At 45.0% G+C, this 16,800-nt stretch overlaps 30 pseudogenes; all 30 read left to right on the forward strand.

Annotated features, from left to right (window-relative positions):
• Positions 1 to 63: 63 nt before the first annotated feature.
• Positions 64 to 182, forward strand: LOC140092242 (5S ribosomal RNA; annotated as a pseudogene).
• A 70-nt stretch (positions 183 to 252) lies between these two features.
• LOC140092814 (5S ribosomal RNA) lies at positions 253 to 371 on the forward strand (annotated as a pseudogene).
• A 1,014-nt stretch (positions 372 to 1,385) lies between these two features.
• Positions 1,386 to 1,504, forward strand: LOC140094722 (5S ribosomal RNA; annotated as a pseudogene).
• A 448-nt stretch (positions 1,505 to 1,952) lies between these two features.
• Positions 1,953 to 2,071, forward strand: LOC140088914 (5S ribosomal RNA; annotated as a pseudogene).
• Positions 2,072 to 2,519: 448 nt separating this feature from the next.
• On the forward strand, positions 2,520 to 2,638 carry LOC140097046 (5S ribosomal RNA; annotated as a pseudogene).
• A 70-nt stretch (positions 2,639 to 2,708) lies between these two features.
• On the forward strand, positions 2,709 to 2,827 carry LOC140085497 (5S ribosomal RNA; annotated as a pseudogene).
• Positions 2,828 to 3,274: 447 nt separating this feature from the next.
• On the forward strand, positions 3,275 to 3,393 carry LOC140097799 (5S ribosomal RNA; annotated as a pseudogene).
• Positions 3,394 to 3,652: 259 nt separating this feature from the next.
• LOC140088915 (5S ribosomal RNA) lies at positions 3,653 to 3,771 on the forward strand (annotated as a pseudogene).
• A 448-nt stretch (positions 3,772 to 4,219) lies between these two features.
• Positions 4,220 to 4,337, forward strand: LOC140098410 (5S ribosomal RNA; annotated as a pseudogene).
• A 70-nt stretch (positions 4,338 to 4,407) lies between these two features.
• Positions 4,408 to 4,526, forward strand: LOC140092445 (5S ribosomal RNA; annotated as a pseudogene).
• Positions 4,527 to 5,539: 1,013 nt separating this feature from the next.
• On the forward strand, positions 5,540 to 5,658 carry LOC140082704 (5S ribosomal RNA; annotated as a pseudogene).
• A 447-nt stretch (positions 5,659 to 6,105) lies between these two features.
• On the forward strand, positions 6,106 to 6,224 carry LOC140092254 (5S ribosomal RNA; annotated as a pseudogene).
• Positions 6,225 to 6,294: 70 nt separating this feature from the next.
• Positions 6,295 to 6,413, forward strand: LOC140079228 (5S ribosomal RNA; annotated as a pseudogene).
• Positions 6,414 to 6,860: 447 nt separating this feature from the next.
• LOC140091184 (5S ribosomal RNA) lies at positions 6,861 to 6,979 on the forward strand (annotated as a pseudogene).
• A 259-nt stretch (positions 6,980 to 7,238) lies between these two features.
• LOC140098013 (5S ribosomal RNA) lies at positions 7,239 to 7,357 on the forward strand (annotated as a pseudogene).
• Positions 7,358 to 7,616: 259 nt separating this feature from the next.
• LOC140090535 (5S ribosomal RNA) lies at positions 7,617 to 7,735 on the forward strand (annotated as a pseudogene).
• Positions 7,736 to 7,804: 69 nt separating this feature from the next.
• Positions 7,805 to 7,923, forward strand: LOC140081669 (5S ribosomal RNA; annotated as a pseudogene).
• Positions 7,924 to 7,993: 70 nt separating this feature from the next.
• On the forward strand, positions 7,994 to 8,112 carry LOC140082238 (5S ribosomal RNA; annotated as a pseudogene).
• A 258-nt stretch (positions 8,113 to 8,370) lies between these two features.
• Positions 8,371 to 8,489, forward strand: LOC140091000 (5S ribosomal RNA; annotated as a pseudogene).
• Positions 8,490 to 8,936: 447 nt separating this feature from the next.
• On the forward strand, positions 8,937 to 9,055 carry LOC140093475 (5S ribosomal RNA; annotated as a pseudogene).
• A 69-nt stretch (positions 9,056 to 9,124) lies between these two features.
• LOC140081672 (5S ribosomal RNA) lies at positions 9,125 to 9,243 on the forward strand (annotated as a pseudogene).
• Positions 9,244 to 9,313: 70 nt separating this feature from the next.
• LOC140082239 (5S ribosomal RNA) lies at positions 9,314 to 9,432 on the forward strand (annotated as a pseudogene).
• A 447-nt stretch (positions 9,433 to 9,879) lies between these two features.
• LOC140094066 (5S ribosomal RNA) lies at positions 9,880 to 9,998 on the forward strand (annotated as a pseudogene).
• Positions 9,999 to 11,757: 1,759 nt separating this feature from the next.
• LOC140088422 (5S ribosomal RNA) lies at positions 11,758 to 11,876 on the forward strand (annotated as a pseudogene).
• A 1,002-nt stretch (positions 11,877 to 12,878) lies between these two features.
• On the forward strand, positions 12,879 to 12,997 carry LOC140094069 (5S ribosomal RNA; annotated as a pseudogene).
• Positions 12,998 to 13,823: 826 nt separating this feature from the next.
• LOC140086176 (5S ribosomal RNA) lies at positions 13,824 to 13,942 on the forward strand (annotated as a pseudogene).
• An 825-nt stretch (positions 13,943 to 14,767) lies between these two features.
• LOC140086149 (5S ribosomal RNA) lies at positions 14,768 to 14,886 on the forward strand (annotated as a pseudogene).
• Positions 14,887 to 14,956: 70 nt separating this feature from the next.
• On the forward strand, positions 14,957 to 15,075 carry LOC140094985 (5S ribosomal RNA; annotated as a pseudogene).
• A 637-nt stretch (positions 15,076 to 15,712) lies between these two features.
• On the forward strand, positions 15,713 to 15,831 carry LOC140091589 (5S ribosomal RNA; annotated as a pseudogene).
• A 637-nt stretch (positions 15,832 to 16,468) lies between these two features.
• Positions 16,469 to 16,587, forward strand: LOC140088916 (5S ribosomal RNA; annotated as a pseudogene).
• The last annotated feature ends 213 nt before the right edge of the window (positions 16,588 to 16,800 follow it).

Raw genomic sequence — 16,800 nt, forward strand, 5'->3', positions numbered from 1 at the left:
ACCTGAAAATTGTGTTAGTTTCTCTATGAGATAGTAAAAGAAGGTTCAAATTGAACAGCTGCTGTCAACGGCCATTCTAAGCTGAATGTGCCTGCTCTCGTCAGATCGCAGCAGCAATGCAGCTTAAGGCTTGGCAAGTACCAGCATGGGAGACTGGCTGGGAATCCCAAGTTCCGTTGACCTTTTTGAACCTGAAAATTGTGTTAGTTTCTCTATGAGATAGTAAAAGAAGGTTCAAATTGGACAGCTGCTGTCAACGGCCATTCTAAGCTGAATGTGCCTGCTCTCGTCAGATCGCAGCAGCAATGCAGCTTAAGGCTTGGCAAGTACCAGCATGGGAGACTGGCTGGGAATCCCAAGTTCTGGTGACCTTTTTGAACCTGAAAATTGTGTTAGTTTCTCTATGAGATAGTAGAAGAAGGTTCAAATTGAACAACTGCTGTCAACGGCCATTCTAAGCTGAATGTGTGTGCTCTTTTCAGATCGCAGCAGCGATGCAGCTTAAGGCTTGGCAAGTACCAGCATGGGAGACTGGCTGGGAATCCCAAGTTCTGTTGACCTTTTTGAACCTGAAAATTGTGTTAGTTTTTCTATGAGATAGTAAAAGAAGGTTCAAATTGAACAGCTGCTGTCAACGGCAATTCTAAGCTGAATGTGCCTGCTCTCGTCAGATTGCAGCAGCAATGCAGCTTAAGGCTTGGCAAGTACCAGCATGGGAGACTGGCTGGGAATTCCAATTTCCGTTGACCTTTTTGAACCTGAAAATGTGTTAGTTTCTATATAAGATAGTAGAAGAAGGTTCAAATTGAACAACTGCTGTCAATGGCCATTCTAAGCTGAATGTGCCTGCTCTCGCCAGATCGCAGCAGCAATGCAGCTTAAGGCTTGGCAAGTACCAGCATGGGAGACTGGCTGGGAATCCCAAGTTCTAGTGACCTTTTTGAACCTGAAAATTGTGTTAGTTTCTATATAAGATAGTAGAAGAAGGTTCAAATTGAACAACTGCTGTCAATGGCCATTCTAAGCTGAATGTGCCTGCTCTTGCCAGATCGCAGCAGCGATGCAGCTTAAGGCTTGGCAAGTACCAGCATGGGAGACTGGCTGGGAATCCCAAGTTCCGTTGCCCTTTTTGAACCTGAAAATTGTGTTAGTTTCTCTTTGAGATAGTAAAAGAACTTTCAAATTGAACAGCTGCTGTCAACGGCCATTCTAAGCTGAACGTGCGTGCTCTTGTCAGATCGCAGCAGCGATGCAGCTTAAGGCTTGGCAAGTACCAGCATGGGAGACTGGCTTGGAATCCCAAGTTCTGGTGTCCTTTTTGAACCTGAAAATTCTGTTAGTTTCTATATGAGATAGTAGAAGAAGGTTCAAATTGAACAACTGCTGTCAATGGCCATTCTAAGCTGAATGTGACTGCTCTCGTCAGATCGCAGCAGCAATGCAGCTTAAGGCTTGGCAAGTACCAGCATGGGAGACTGGCTGGGAATCCCAAGTTCTGTTGACCTTTTTGAACCTGAAAATTGTGTTAGTTTCTCTATGAGATAGCAAAAGAAGGTTCACATTGAACAGCTGCTGTCAACGGCCATTCTAAGCTGAATGTGCCTGCTCTGGTCAGATCGAAGCAGCAATGCAGCTTAAGGCTTGGCAAGTACCAGCATGGGAGACTGGCTGGGAATCCCAAGTTCTGTTGACCTTTATGAACCTGAAATTTGTCTTAGTTTCTCTATGAGATAGTAAAAGAAGGTTCAAATTGAACAGCTGCTGTCAACGGCCATTCTAAGCTGAATGTGCGTGCTCTTGTCAGATCGCAGCAGCGATGCAGCTTAAGGCTTGGCAAGTTCCAGCATGGGAGACTGGCTGGGAATCCCAAGTTCTGTTGACCTTTTTGAACTTGAAAATTGTTTTAGTTTCTCTATGAGATAGTAAAAGAAGGTTCAATTTGAAATGCTGCTGTCAACGGCCATTCTAAGCTGAATGTGCCTGCTCTTGTCAGATCGCAGCAGCAATGCAGCTTAAGGCTTGGCAAGTACCAGCATGGGAGACTGGCTGGGAATCCCAAGTTCCGTTGACCTTTTTGAACCTGAAAATTGTGTTAGTTTCTCTATGAGATAGTAAAAGAAGGTTCAAATTGAACAGCTGCTGTCAACGGCCATTCTAAGCTGAATGTGCGTGCTCTTGTCAGATCGCAGCAGCGATGCAGCTTAAGGCTTGGCAAGTACCAGCATGGGAGACTGGCTGGGAATCCCAAGTTCTGGTGACTTTTTTGAACCTGAAAACTGTGTTAGTTTCTCTATGAGATAGTAGAAGAAGGTTCAAATTGAACAACTGCTGTCAACGGCCATTCTAAGCTGAATGTGTGTGCTCTTGTCAGATCGCAGAAGCGATGCAGCTTAAGGCTTGGCAAGTACCAGCATGGGAGACTGGCTGGGAATCCCAAGTTCTGTTGACCTTTTTGAACCTGAAAATTGTGTTAGTTTCTCTATGAGATAGTAAAAGAAGGTTCAAATTGAACAGCTTCTGTCAACGGCCATTCTAAGCTGAATGTGCATGCTCTTGTCAGATCGCAGCAGCGATGCAGCTTAAGGCTTGGCAAGTACCAGCATGGGAGACTGGCTGGGAATCCCAAGTTCCGTTGACCTTTTTGAACCTGAAAATTGTGTTAGTTTCTCTATGAGATAGTAAAAGAAGGTTCAAATTGAATAGCTGCTGTCAACGGCAATTCTAAGCTGAATGTGCCTGCTCTCGTCAGATCGCAGCAGCAATGCAGCTTAAGGCTTGGCAAGTACCAGCATGGGAGACTGGCTGGGAATCCCAAGTTCTGTTGACCTTTTTGAACCTGAAAATGTGTTAGTTTCTCTATGAGATAGTAAAAGAAGGTTCAAATTGAACAGCTGCTGTCAACGGCCATTCTAAGCTGAATGTGCGTGCTCTTGTCAGATCGCAGCAGCGATGCAGCTTAAGGCTTGGCAAGTACCAGCATGGGAGACTGGCTTGGAATCCCAAGTTCTGGTGACCTTCTTGAACCTGAAAATTGTGTTAGTTTCTCTATGAGATAGCAAAAGAAGGTTCAAATTGAACAGCTGCTGTCAACGGCCATTCTAAGCTGAATGTGCCTGCTCTCGTCAGATTGCAGCAGCAATGCAGCTTAAGGCTTGGCGAGTACCAGCATGGGAGACTGGCTTGGAATCCCAAGTTCTGGTGACCTTTTTGAACCTGAAAATTGTGTTAGTTTCTATATAAGATAGTAGAAGAAGGTTCAAATTGAACAACTGCTGTCAATGGCCATTCTAAGCTGAATGTGCCTGCTCTCGCCAGATCGCAGCAGCAATGCAGCTTAAGGCTTGGCAAGTACCAGCATGGGAGACTGGCTGGGAATCCCAAGTTCCGTTGCCTTTTTTGAACCTGAAAATTGTGTTAGTTTCTCTATGAGATAGTAAAAGAAGGTTCAAATTGAACAGCTGCTGTCAACGGCCATTCTAAGCTGAATGTGCGTGCTCTTGTCAGATCGCAGCAGCGATGCAGCTTAAGGCTTGGCAAGTTCCAGCATGGGAGACTGGCTGGGAATCCCAAGTTCTGTTGACGTTTTTGAACTTGAAAATTGTTTTGGTTTCTCTATGAGATAGTAAAAGAAGGTTCAATTTGAAATGCTGCTGTCAACGGCCATTCTAAGCTGAATGTGCCTGCTCTTGTCAGATCGCAGCAGCAATGCAGCTTAAGGCTTGGCAAGTACCAGCATGGGAGACTGGCTGGGAATCCCAAGTTCCGTTGACCTTTTTGAACCTGAAAATTGTGTTAGTTTCTCTATGAGATAGTAAAAGAAGGTTCAAATTGAACAGCTGCTGTCAACTGCCATTCTAAGCTGAATGTGCGTGCTCTTGTCAGATCGCAGCAGCGATGCAGCTTAAGGCTTGGCAAGTACCAGCATGGGAGACTGGCTGGGAATCCCAAGTTCTGGTGACTTTTTTGAACCTGAAAATTGTGTTAGTTTCTCTATGAGATAGTAAAAGAAGGTTCAAATTGAACAGCTGCTGTCAACGGCCATTCTAAGCTGAATGTGCGTGCTCTTGTCAGATCGCAGCAGCGATGCAGCTTAAGGCTTGGCAAGTACCAGCATGGGAGACTGGCTTGGAATCCCAAGTTCTGGTGACCTTTTTGAACCTGAAAATTGTGTCAGTTTCTCTATGAGATAGCAAAAGAAGGTTCAAATTGAACAGCTGCTGTCAATGGCCATTCTAAGCTGAATGTGCTGCTCTCGTCAGATCGCAGCAGCAATGCAGCTTAAGGCTTGGCAAGTACCAGCATGGGAGACTGGCTGGGAATCCCAAGTTCCGTTGACCTTTTTGAACCTGAAAATTGTGTTAGTTTCTCTATGAGATAGTAAAAGAAGGTTCAAATTGAATAGCTGCTGTCAACGGCAATTCTAAGCTGAATGTGCCTGCTCTCGTCAGATCGCAGCAGCAATGCAACTTAAGGCTTGGCAAGTACCAGCATGGGAGACTGGCTGGGAATTCCAAGTTCCGTTGACCTTTTTGAACCTGAAAATGTGTTAGTTTCTCTATGAGATAGTAAAAGAAGGTTCAAATTGAACAGCTGCTGTCAACGGCCATTCTAAGCTGAATGCGCTGCTCTCGTCAGATCGCAGCAGCAATGTAGCTTAAGGCTTGGCAAGTACCAGCATGGGAGACTGGCTGCGAATCCCAAGTTCCGTTGACCTTTTTGAACCTGAAAATTGTGTTAGTTTCTCTATGAGATAGTAAAAGAAGGTTCAAATTGAACAGCTGCTGTCAACGGCCATTCTAAGCTGAATGTGCGTGCTCTTGTCAGATCGCAGCAGCGATGCAGCTTAAGGCTTGGCAAGTTCCAGCATGGGAGACTGGCTGGGAATCCCAAGTTCTGTTGACCTTTTTGAACTTGAAAATTGTTTTAGTTTCTCTATGAGATAGTAAAAGAAGGTTCAATTTGAAATGCTGCTGTCAACGGCCATTCTAAGCTGAATGTGCCTGCTCTTGTCAGATCGCAGCAGCAATGCAGCTTAAGGCTTGGCATGTACCAGCATGGGAGACTGGCTTGGAATCCCAAGTTCCGTTGACCTTTTTGAACCTGAAAATTGTGTTAGTTTCTCTATGAGATAGTAAAAGAAGGTTCAAATTGAACAGCTGCTGTCAACGGCCATTCTAAGCTGAATGTGCGTGCTCTTGTCAGATCGCAGCAGCGATGCAGCTTAGGGCTTGGCAAGTACCAGCATGGGAGACTGGCTGGGAATCCCAAGTTCTGGTGACTTTTTTGAACCTGAAAATTGTGTTAGTTTCTCTATGAGATAGTAGAAGAAGGTTCAAATTGAACAACTGCTGTCAATGGCCATTCTAAGCTAAATGTGTGTGCTCTTGTCAGATCGCAGCAGCGATGCAGCTTAAGGCTTGGCAAGTACCAGCATGGGAGACTGGCTGGGAATCCCAAGTTCTGTTGACCTTTTTGAACCTGAAAATTGTGTTAGTTTCTCTATGAGATAGTAAAAGAAGGTTCAAATTGAACAGCTGCTGTCAATGGCCATTCTAAGCTGAATGTGCCTGCTCTCGTCAGATCGCAGCAGCAATGCAGCTTAAGGCTTGGCAAGTACCAGCATGGGAGACTGGCTGGGAATCCCAAGTTCCGTTGACCTTTTTGAACCTGAAAATTGTGTTAGTTTCTGTATGAGATAGTAAAAGAAGGTTCAAATTGAAAAGCTGCTGTCAACGGCCATTCTAAGCTGAATGTGCGTGCTCTTGTCAGATCGCAGCAGCGATGCAGCTTAAGGCTTGGCAAGTACCAGCATGGGAGACTGGCTGGGAATCCCAAGTTCTGGTGACCTTTTTGAACCTGAAAATTGTGTTAGTTTCTCTATGAGATAGTAGAAGAAGGTTCAAATTGAACAACTGCTGTCAACGGCCATTCTAAGCTGAATGTGTGTGCTCTTTTCAGATCGCAGCAGCGATGCAGCTTAAGGCTTGGCAAGTACCAGCATGGGAGACTGGCTGGGAATCCCAAGTTCCGTTGACCTTTTTGAACCTGAAAATGTGTTAGTTTCTCTATGAGATAGTAAAAGAAGGTTCAAATTGAACAGCTGCTGTCAACGGCCATTCTAAGCTGAATGTGCCTGCTCTCGTCAGATCGCAGCAGCAATGCAGCTTAAGGCTTGGCAAGTACCAGCATGGGAGACTGGCTGGGAATCCCAAGTTCCGTTGACCTTTTTGAACCTGAAAATTGTGTTAGTTTCTCTATGAGATAGTAAAAGAAGGTTCAATTTGAAATGCTGCTGTCAACGGCCATTCTAAGCTGAATGTGCCTGCTCTCGTCAGATCGCAGCAGCAATGCAGCTTAAGGCTTGGCAAGTACCAGCATGGGAGACTGGCTGGGAATCCCAAGTTCTGTTGACCTTTTTGAACCTTAAAATGTGTTAGTTTCTCTATGAGATAGTAAAAGAAGGTTCAAATTGAACAGCTGCTGTCAACGGCCATTCTAAGCTGAATGTGCCTGCTCTTGTCAGATCGCAGCAGCGATGCAGCTTAAGGCTTGGCAAGTACCAGCATGGGAGACTGGCTTGGAATCCCAAGTTCTGGTGACCTTTTTGAACCTGAAAATTGTGTTAGTTTCTCTATGAGATAGCAAAAGAAGGTTCAAATTGAACAACTGCTGTCAATGGCCATTCTAAGCTGAATGTGCGTGCTCTTGCCAGATCGCAGCAGCAATGCAGCTTAAGGTTCGGCAAGTACCAGCATGGGAGACTGGCTTGGAATCCCAAGTTCTGGTGACCTTTTTGAACCTGAAAATTGTGTTAGTTTCTATATGAGATAGTAGAAGAAGGTTCAAATTGAACAACTGCTGTCAATGGCCATTCTAAGCTGAATGTGCCTGCTCTCGTCAGATCGCAGCAGCAATGCAGCTTAAGGTTTGGCAAGTACCAGCATGGGAGACTGGCTGGGAATCCCAAGTTCCGTTGACCTTTTTGAACCTGAAAATTGTGTTAGTTTCTCTATGAGATAGTAAAAGAAGGTTCAAATTGAACAGTTGCTGTCAACGGCCATTCTAAGCTGAATGTGCGTGCTCTTGTCAGATCGCAGCAGCGATGCAGCTTAAGGCTTGGCAAGTTCCAGCATGGGAGACTGGCTGGGAATCCCAAGTTCTGTTGACCTTTTTGAACTTGAAAATTGTTTTAGTTTCTCTATGAGATAGTAAAAGAAGGTTCAATTTGAAATGCTGCTGTCAACGGCCATTCTAAGCTGAATGTGCCTGCTCTTGTCAGATCGCAGCAGCAATGCAGCTTAAGGCTTGGCAAGTGCCAGCATGGGAGACTGGCTGGGAATCCCAAGTTCCGTTGACCTTTTTGAACCTGAAAATTGTGTTAGTTTCTCTATGAGATAGTAAAAGAAGGTTCAAATTGAACAGCTGCTGTCAACGGCCATTCTAAGCTGAATGTGCGTGCTCTTGTCAGATCGCAGCAGCGATGCAGCTTAAGGCTTGGCAAGTACCAGCATGGGAGACTGGCTGGGAATCCCAAGTTCAGGTGACTTTTTTGAACCTGAAAATTGTGTTAGTTTCTCTATGAGATAGTAGAAGAAGGTTCAAATTGAACAACTGCTGTCAACGGCCATTCTAAGCTGAATTTGCCTGCTCTCGTCAGATCGCAGCAGCAATGCAACTTAAGGCTTGGCAAGTACCAGCATAGGAGACTGGCTGGGAATTCCAAGTTCCGTTGACCTTTTTGAACCTGAAAATGTGTTAGTTTCTCTATGAGATAGTAAAAGAAGGTTCAAATTGAACAGCTGCTGTCAACGGCCATTCTTAGCTGAATGTGCCTGCTCTCGTCAGATCGCAGCAGCAATGCAGCTTAAGGCTTGGCAAGTACCAGCATGGGAGACTGGCTGGGAATCCCAAGTTCCGTTGACCTTTTTGAACCTGAAAATTGTGTTAGTTTCTCTATGAGATAGTAAAAGAAGGTTCAAATTGAACAGCTGCTGTCAACGGCCATTCTAAGCTGAATATGCCTGCTCTCGTCAGATCGCAGCAGCAATGCAGCTTAAGGCTTGGCAAGTACCAGCATGGGAGACTGGCTGGGAATCCCAAGTTCTGTTGACCTTTTTGAACCTGAAAATGTGTTAGTTTCTCTATGAGATAGTAAAAGAAGGTTCAAATTGAACAGCTGCTGTCAACGGCCATTCTAAGCTGAATGTGCGTGCTCTTGTCAGATCGCAGCAGCGCTGCAGCTTAAGGCTTGGCAAGTACCAGCATGGGAGACTGGCTTGGAATCCCAAGTTCTGGTGACCTTTTTGAACCTGAAAATTGTGTTAGTTTCTCTATGAGATAGTAAAAGAAGGTTCAAATTGGACAGCTGCTGTCAACGGCCATTCTAAGCTGAATGTGCCTGCTCTTGTCAGATCGCAGCAGCAATGCAGCTTAAGGCTTGGCAAGTACCAGCATGGGAGACTGGCTGGGAATCCCAAGTTCTGTTGACCCTTTTGAACCTGAAAATGTGTTAGTTTCTCTATGAGATAGTAAAAGAAGGTTCAAATTGAACAGCTGCTGTCAACGGCCATTCTAAGCTGAATGTGCGTGCTCTTGTCAGATCGCAGCAGCAATGCAGCTTAAGGCTTGGCAAGTGCCAGCATGGGAGACTGGCTGGGAATCCCAAGTTCCGTTGACCTTTTTGAACCTGAAAATTGTGTTAGTTTCTCTATGAGATAGTAAAAGAAGGTTCAAATTGAACAGCTGCTGTCAACGGCCATTCTAAGCTGAATGTGCGTGCTCTTGTCAGATCGCAGCAGCGATGCAGCTTAAGGCTTGGCAAGTACCAGCATGGGAGACTGGCTGGGAATCCCAAGTTCAGGTGACTTTTTTGAACCTGAAAATTGTGTTAGTTTCTCTATGAGATAGTAGAAGAAGGTTCAAATTGAACAACTGCTGTCAACGGCCATTCTAAGCTGAATTTGCCTGCTCTCGTCAGATCGCAGCAGCAATGCAACTTAAGGCTTGGCAAGTACCAGCATGGGAGACTGGCTGGGAATTCCAAGTTCCGTTGACCTTTTTGAACCTGAAAATGTGTTAGTTTCCCTATGAGATAGTAAAAGAAGGTTCAAATTGAACAGCTGCTGTCAACGGCCATTCTTAGCTGAATGTGCCTGCTCTCGTCAGATCGCAGCAGCAATGCAGCTTAAGGCTTGGCAAGTACCAGCATGGGAGACTGGCTGGGAATCCCAAGTTCCGTTGACCTTTTTGAACCTGAAAATTGTGTTAGTTTCTCTATGAGATAGTAAAAGAAGGTTCAAATTGAACAGCTGCTGTCAACGGCCATTCTAAGCTGAATATGCCTGCTCTCGTCAGATCGCAGCAGCAATGCAGCTTAAGGCTTGGCAAGTACCAGCATGGGAGACTGGCTGGGAATCCCAAGTTCTGTTGACCTTTTTGAACCTGAAAATGTGTTAGTTTCTCTATGAGATAGTAAAAGAAGGTTCAAATTGAACAGCTGCTGTCAACGGCCATTCTAAGCTGAATGTGCGTGCTCTTGTCAGATCGCAGCAGCGCTGCAGCTTAAGGCTTGGCAAGTACCAGCATGGGAGACTGGCTTGGAATCCCAAGTTCTGGTGACCTTTTTGAACCTGAAAATTGTGTTAGTTTCTCTATGAGATAGCAAAAGAAGGTTCAAATTGAACAGCTGCTGTCAACGGCCATTCTAAGCTGAATGTGCCTGCTCTTGTCAGATTGCAGCAGCAATGCAGCTTAAGGCTTGGCAAGTACCAGCATGGGAGACTGGCTTGGAATCCCAAGTTCTGGTGACCTTTTTGAACCTGAAAATTGTGTTAGTTTCTATATAAGATAGTAGAAGAAGGTTCAAATTGAACAACTGCTGTCAATGGCCATTCTAAGCTGAATGTGCCTGCTCTCGCCAGATCGCAGCAGCAATGCAGCTTAAGGCTTGGCAAGTACCAGCATGGGAGACTGGCTGGGAATCCCAAGTTCTGTTGACCTTTTTGAACCTGAAAATTGTGTTAGTTTCTCTATGAGATAGTAAAAGAAGGTTCAAATTGAGCAGCTGCTGTCAATGGCCATTCTAAGCTGAATGTGCGTGCTCTTGTCAGATCGCAGCAGCGATGCAGCTTAAGGCTTGGCAAGTTCCAGCATGGGAGGCTGGCTGGGAATCCCAAGTTCTGTTGACCTTTTTGAACTTGAAAATTGTTTTAGTTTCTCTATGAGATAGTAAAAGAAGGTTCAATTTGAAATGCTGTTGTCAACGGCCATTCTAAGCTGAATGTGCGTGCTCTTGTCAGATCACAGCAGCAATGCAGCTTAAGGCTTGGCAAGTACCAGCATGGGAGACTGGCTGGGAATCCCAAGTTCCGTTGACCTTTTTGAACCTGAAAATTGTGTTAGTTTCTCTATGAGATAGTAAAAGAAGGTTCAAATTGAACAGCTGCTGTCAACGGCAATTCTAAGCTGAATGTGCCTGCTCTTGTCAGATCGCAGCAGCGATGCAGCTTAAGGCTTGGCAAGTACCAGCATGGGAGACTGGCTGGGAATCCCAAGTTCTGGTGACCTTTTTGAACCTGAAAATTGTGTTAGTTTCTCTATGAGATAGTAGAAGAAGGTTCAAATTAAACAACTGCTGTCAACGGCCATTCTAAGCTGAATGTGTGTGCTCTTTTCAGATCGCAGCAGCGATGCAGCTTAAGGCTTGGCAAGTACCAGCATGGGAGACTGGCTGGGAATTCCAAGTTCCGTTGACCTTTTTGAACCTGAAAATGTGTTAGTTTCTCTATGAGATAGCAAAAGAAGGTTCAAATTGAACAGCTGCTGTCAACGGCCATTCTAAGCTGAATGTGCCTGCTCTTGTCAGATTGCAGCAGCAATGCAGCTTAAGGCTTGGCAAGTACCAGCATGGGAGACTGTCTTGGAATCCCAAGTTCTGGTGACCTTTTTGAACCTGAAAATTGTGTTAGTTTCTCTATGAGATAGCAAAAGAAGGTTCAAATTGAACAGCTGCTGTCAACGGCCATTCTAAGCTGAATGTGCCTGCTCTTGTCAGATTGCAGCAGCAATGCAGCTTAAGGCTTGGCAAGTACCAGCATGGGAGACTGGCTTGGAATCCCAAGTTCTGGTGACCTTCTTGAACCTGAAAATTGTGTTAGTTTCTATATAAGATAGTAGAAGAAGGTTCAAATTGAACAACTGTTGTCAATGGCCATTCTAAGCTGAATGTGCCTGCTCTCGCCAGATCGCAGCAGCAATGCAGCTTAAGGCTTGGCAAGTACCAGCATGGGAATCCCAAGTTCCGTTGCCCTTTTTGAACCTGAAAATTGTGTTAGTTTCTCTATGAGATAGTAAAAGAAGGTTCAAATTAAACAGCTGCTGTCAACGGCCATTCTAAGCTGAATGTGCGTGCTCTTGTCAGATCGCAGCAGTGATGCAGCTTAAGGCTTGGCAAGTACCAGCATGGGAGACTGGCTGGGAATCCCAAGTTCTGGTGACTTTTTTGAACCTGAAAATTGTGTTAGTTTCTACTATGAGATAGTAGAAGAAGGTTCAAATTGAACAACTGCTGTCAACGGCCATTCTAAGCTGAATGTTTGTGCTCTTGTCAGATCGCAGCAGCGATGCAGCTTAAGGCTTGGCAAGTACCAGCATGGGAGACTGGCTGGGAATCCCAAGTTCTGTTAAACTTTTTGAACCTGAAAATTGTGTTAGTTTCTCTATGAGATAGTAAAAGAAGGTTCAAATCGAACAGCTGCTGTTAATGGCCATTCTAAGCTGAATGTGCCTGCTCTCGTCAGATCGCAGCAGCAATGCAGCTTAAGGCTTGGCAAGTACCAGCATGGGAGACTGGCTGGGAATCCCAAGTTCTGTTGACCTTTTTGAACCTGAAAATGTGTTAGTTTCTCTATGAGATAGTAAAAGAAGTTTCAAATTGAACAGCTGCTGTCAACGGCCATTCTAAGCTGAATGTGCGTGCTCTTGTCAGATCGCAGCAGCGATGCAGCTTAAGGCTTGGCAAGTACCAGCATGGGAGACTGTCTTGGAATCCCAAGTTCTGGTGACCTTTTTGAACCTGAAAATTGTGTTAGTTTCTCTATGAGATAGCAAAAGAAGGTTCAAATTGAACAGCTGCTGTCAACGGCCATTCTAAGCTGAATGTGCCTGCTCTTGTCAGATTGCAGCAGCAATGCAGCTTAAGGCTTGGCAAGTACCAGCATGGGAGACTGGCTTGGAATCCCAAGTTCTGGTGACCTTCTTGAACCTGAAAATTGTGTTAGTTTCTATATAAGATAGTAGAAGAAGGTTCAAATTGAACAACTGCTGTCAATGGCCATTCTAAGCTGAATGTGCCTGCTCTCGCCAGATCGCAGCAGCAATGCAGCTTAAGGCTTGGCAAGTACCAGCATGGGAATCCCAAGTTCCGTTGCCCTTTTTGAACCTGAAAATTGTGTTAGTTTCTCTATGAGATAGTAAAAGAAGGTTCAAATTGAACAGCTGCTGTCAACGGCCATTCTAAGCTGAATGTGCGTGCTCTTGTCAGATCGCAGCAGCGCTGCAGCTTAAGGCTTGGCAAGTACCAGCATGGGAGACTGGCTTAGAATCCCAAGTTCTGGTGACCTTTTTGAACCTTAAAATTGTGTTAGTTTCTCTATGAGATAGCAAAAGAAGGTTCAAATTGAACAGCTGCTGTCAACGGCCATTCTAAGCTGAATGTGCCTGCTCTTGTCAGATTGCAGCAGCAATGCAGCTTAAGGCTTGGCAAGTACCAGCATGGGAGACTGGCTTGGAATCCCAAGTTCTGGTAACCTTTTTGAACCTGAAAATTGTGTTAGTTTCTATATAAGATAGTAGAAGAAGGTTCAAATTGAACAACTGCTGTCAATGGCCATTCTAAGCTGAATGTGCCTGCTCTCGCCAGATCGCAGCAGCAATGCAGCTTAAGGCTTGGCAAGTACCAGCATGGGAGACTGGCTGGGAATCCCAAGTTCTGTTGACCTTTTTGAACCTGAAAATTGTGTTAGTTTCTCTATGAGATAGTAAAAGAAGGTTCAAATTGAACAGCTGCTGTCAATGGCCATTCTAAGCTGAATGTGCGTGCTCTTGTCAGATCGCAGCAGCGATGCAGCTTAAGGCTTGGCAAGTTCCAGCATGGGAGGCTGGCTGGGAATCCCAAGTTCTGTTGACCTTTTTGAACTTGAAAATTGTTTTAGTTTCTCTATGAGATAGTAAAAGAAGGTTCAATTTGAAATGCTGCTGTCAACGGCCATTCTAAGCTGAATGTGCGTGCTCTTGTCAGATCACAGCAGCAATGCAGCTTAAGGCTTGGCAAGTACCAGCATGGGAGACTGGCTGGGAATCCCAAGTTCCGTTGAACTTGTTGAACCTGAAAATTGTGTTAGTTTCTCTATGAGATAGTAAAAGAAGGTTCAAATTGAACAGCTGCTGTCAACGGCAATTCTAAGCTGAATGTGCCTGCTCTTGTCAGATCGCAGCAGCGATGCAGCTTAAGGCTTGGCAAGTACCAGCATGGGAGACTGGCTGGGAATCCCAAGTTCTGGTGACCTTTTTGAACCTGAAAATTGTGTTAGTTTCTCTATGAGATAGTAGAAGAAGGTTCAAATTAAACAACTGCTGTCAACGGCCATTCTAAGCTGAATGTGTGTGCTCTTTTCAGATCGCAGCAGCGATGCAGCTTAAGGCTTGGCAAGTACCAGCATGGGAGACTGGCTGGGAATCCCAAGTTCTGTTGACCTTTTTGAACCTGAAAATTGTGTTAGTTTCTCTATGAGATAGTAAAAGAAGGTTCAAATTGAACAGCTGCTGTCAACGGCCATTCTAAGCTGAATGTGCCTGCTCTCGTCAGATCGCAGCAGCAATGCAGCTTAAGGCTTGGCAAGTACCAGCATGGGAGACTGGCTAGGAATCCCAAGTTCTGTTGACCTTTTTGAACCTGAAAATGTGTTAGTTTCTCTATGAGATAGTAAAAGAAGGTTCAAATTGAACAGCTGCTGTCAACGGCCATTCTAAGCTGAATGTGCGTGCTCTTGTCAGATCGCAGCAGCGATGCAGCTTAAGGCTTGGCAAGTACCAGCATGGGAGACTGGCTTGGAATCCCAAGTTCTGGTGACCTTTTTGAACCTGAAAATTGTGTTAGTTTCTCTATGAGATAGCAAAAGAAGGTTCAAATTGAACAGCTGCTGTCAACGGCCATTCTAAGCTGAATGTGCCTGCTCTTGTCAGATTGCAGCAGCAATGCAGCTTAAGGCTTGGCAAGTACCAGCATGGGAGACTGGCTTGGAATCCCAAGTTCTGGTGACCTTTTTGAACCTGAAAATTGTGTTAGTTTCTATATAAGATAGTAGAAGAAGGTTCAAATTGAACAACTGCTGTCAATGGCCATTCTAAGCTGAATGTGCCTGCTCTAGCCAGATCGTAGCAGCAATGCAGCTTAAGGCTTGGCAAGTACCAGCATGGGAGACTGGCTGGGAATCCCAAGTTCCGTTGCCCTTTTTAAACCTGAAAATTGTGTTAGTTTCTCTATGAGATAGTAAAAGAACTTTCAAATTGAACAGCTGCTGTCAACGGCCATTCTAAGCTGAATGTGCGTGCTCTTGTCAGATCGCAGCAGCGATGCAGCTTAAGGCTTGGCAAGTACCAGCATGGGAGACTGGCTTGGAATCCCAAGTTCTGGTGACCTTTTTGAACCTGAAAATTGTGTTAGTTTCTATATGAGATAGTAGAAGAAGGTTCAAATTGAACAACTGCTGTCAATGGCCATTCTAAGCTGAATGTGCCTGCTTTCATCAGATCGCAGCAGCAATGCAGCTTAAGGCTTGGCAAGTACCAGCATGGGAGACTGGCTGGGAATCCCAAGTTCCGTTGACCTTTTTGAACCTGAAAATTGTGTTAGTTTCTCTATGAGATAGCAAAAGAAGGTTCAAATTGAACAGCTGCTGTCAACGGCCATTCTAAGCTGAATGTGCCTGCTCTTGTCAGATTGCAGCAACAATGCAGCTTAAGGCTTGGCAAGTACCAGCATGGGAGACTTGCTGGGAATCCCAAGTTCCGTTGACCTTTTTGAACCTGAAAATTGTGTTAGTTTCTCTATGAGATAGTAAAAGAAGGTTCAAATTGAACAGCTGCTGTCAACGGCCATTCTAAGCTGAATGTGCGTGCTCTTGTCAGATCGCAGCAGCGATGCAGCTTAAGGCTTGGCAAGTACCAGCATGGGAGACTGGCTGGGAATCCCAAGTTCTGGTGACTTTTTTGAACCTGAAAACTGTGTTAGTTTCTCTATGAGATAGTAGAAGAAGGTTCAAATTGAACAACTGCTGTCAACGGCCATGCTAAGCTGAATGTGTGTGCTCTTGTCAGATCGCAGCAGCGATGCAGCTTAAGGCTTGGCAAGTACCAGCATGGGAGACTGGCTGGGAATCCCAAGTTCTGTTGACCTTTTTGAACCTGAAAATTGTGTTAGTTTCTCTATGAGATAGTAAAAGAAGGTTCAAATTGAACAGCTGCTGTCAACGGCCATTCTAAGCTGAATGTGCGTGCTCTTGTCAGATCGCAGCAGCGATGCAGCTTAAGGCTTGGCAAGTACCAGCATGGGAGACTGGCTTGGAATCCCAAGTACTGGTGACCTTTTTGAACCTGAAAATTGTGTTAGTTTCTATATGAGATAGTAGAAGAAGGTTCAAATTGAACAACTGCTGTCAATGGCCATTCTAAGCTGAATGTGCCTGCTCTCGTCAGATCGCAGCAGCAATGCAGCTTAAGGCTTGGCAAGTACCAGCATGGGAGACTGGCTGGGAATCCCAAGTTCCGTTAACCTTTTTGAACCTGAAAATTGTGTTAGTTTCTCTATGAGATAGTAAAAGAAGGTTCAAATTGAACAGCTGCTGTCAACGGCCATTCTAAGCTGAATGTGCCTGCTCTTGTCAGATCGCAGCAGCAATGCAGCTTAAGGCTTGGCAAGTACAAGCATGGGAGACTGGCTTGGAATCCCAAGTTCTGGTGACCTTTTTGAACCTGAAAATTGTGTTAGTTTCTCTATGAGATAGCAAAAGAAGGTTCAAATTGAACAGCTGCTGTCAACGGCCATTCTAAGCTGAATGTGCCTGCTCTTGTCAGATTGCAGCAGCAATGCAGCTTAAGGCTTGGCAAGTACCAGCATGGGAGACTGGCTGGGAATCCCAAGTTCCGTTGCCCTTTTTGAACCTGAAAATTGTGTTAGTTTCTCTATGAGATAGTAAAAGAAGGTTCAAATTGAGCAGCTGCTGTCAACGGCCATTCTAAGCTGAATGTGCGTGCTCTTGTCAGATCGCAGCAGCGATGCAGCTTAAGGCTTGGCAAGTTCCAGCATGGGAGACTGGCTGGGAATCCCAAGTTCTGTTGACATTTTTGAACTTGAAAATTGTTTTAGTTTCTCTATGAGATAGTAAAAGAAGGTTCAATTTGAAATGCTGCTGTCAACGGCCATTCTAAGCTGAATGTGCCTGCTCTTGTCAGATCGCAGCAGCAATGCAGCTTAAGGCTTGGCAAGTACCAGCATGGGAGACTGGCTGGGAATCCCAAGTTCCGTTGACCTTTTTGAACCTGAAAATTGTGTTAGTTTCTCTATGAGATAGTAAAAGAAGGTTCAAATTGAACAGCTGCTGTCAACGGCCATTCTAAGCTGAATGTGCGTGCTCTTGTCAGATCGCAGCAGCGATGCAGCTTAAGGCTTGGCAAGTACCAGCATGGGAGACTGGCTGGGAATCCCAAGTTCTGGTGACTTTTTTGAACCTGAAAATTGTGTTA

This window comes from Engystomops pustulosus, chromosome 9 (genome assembly GCF_040894005.1).
Source record: "Engystomops pustulosus chromosome 9, aEngPut4.maternal, whole genome shotgun sequence".
NCBI lineage: Eukaryota > Metazoa > Chordata > Amphibia > Anura > Leptodactylidae > Engystomops > Engystomops pustulosus.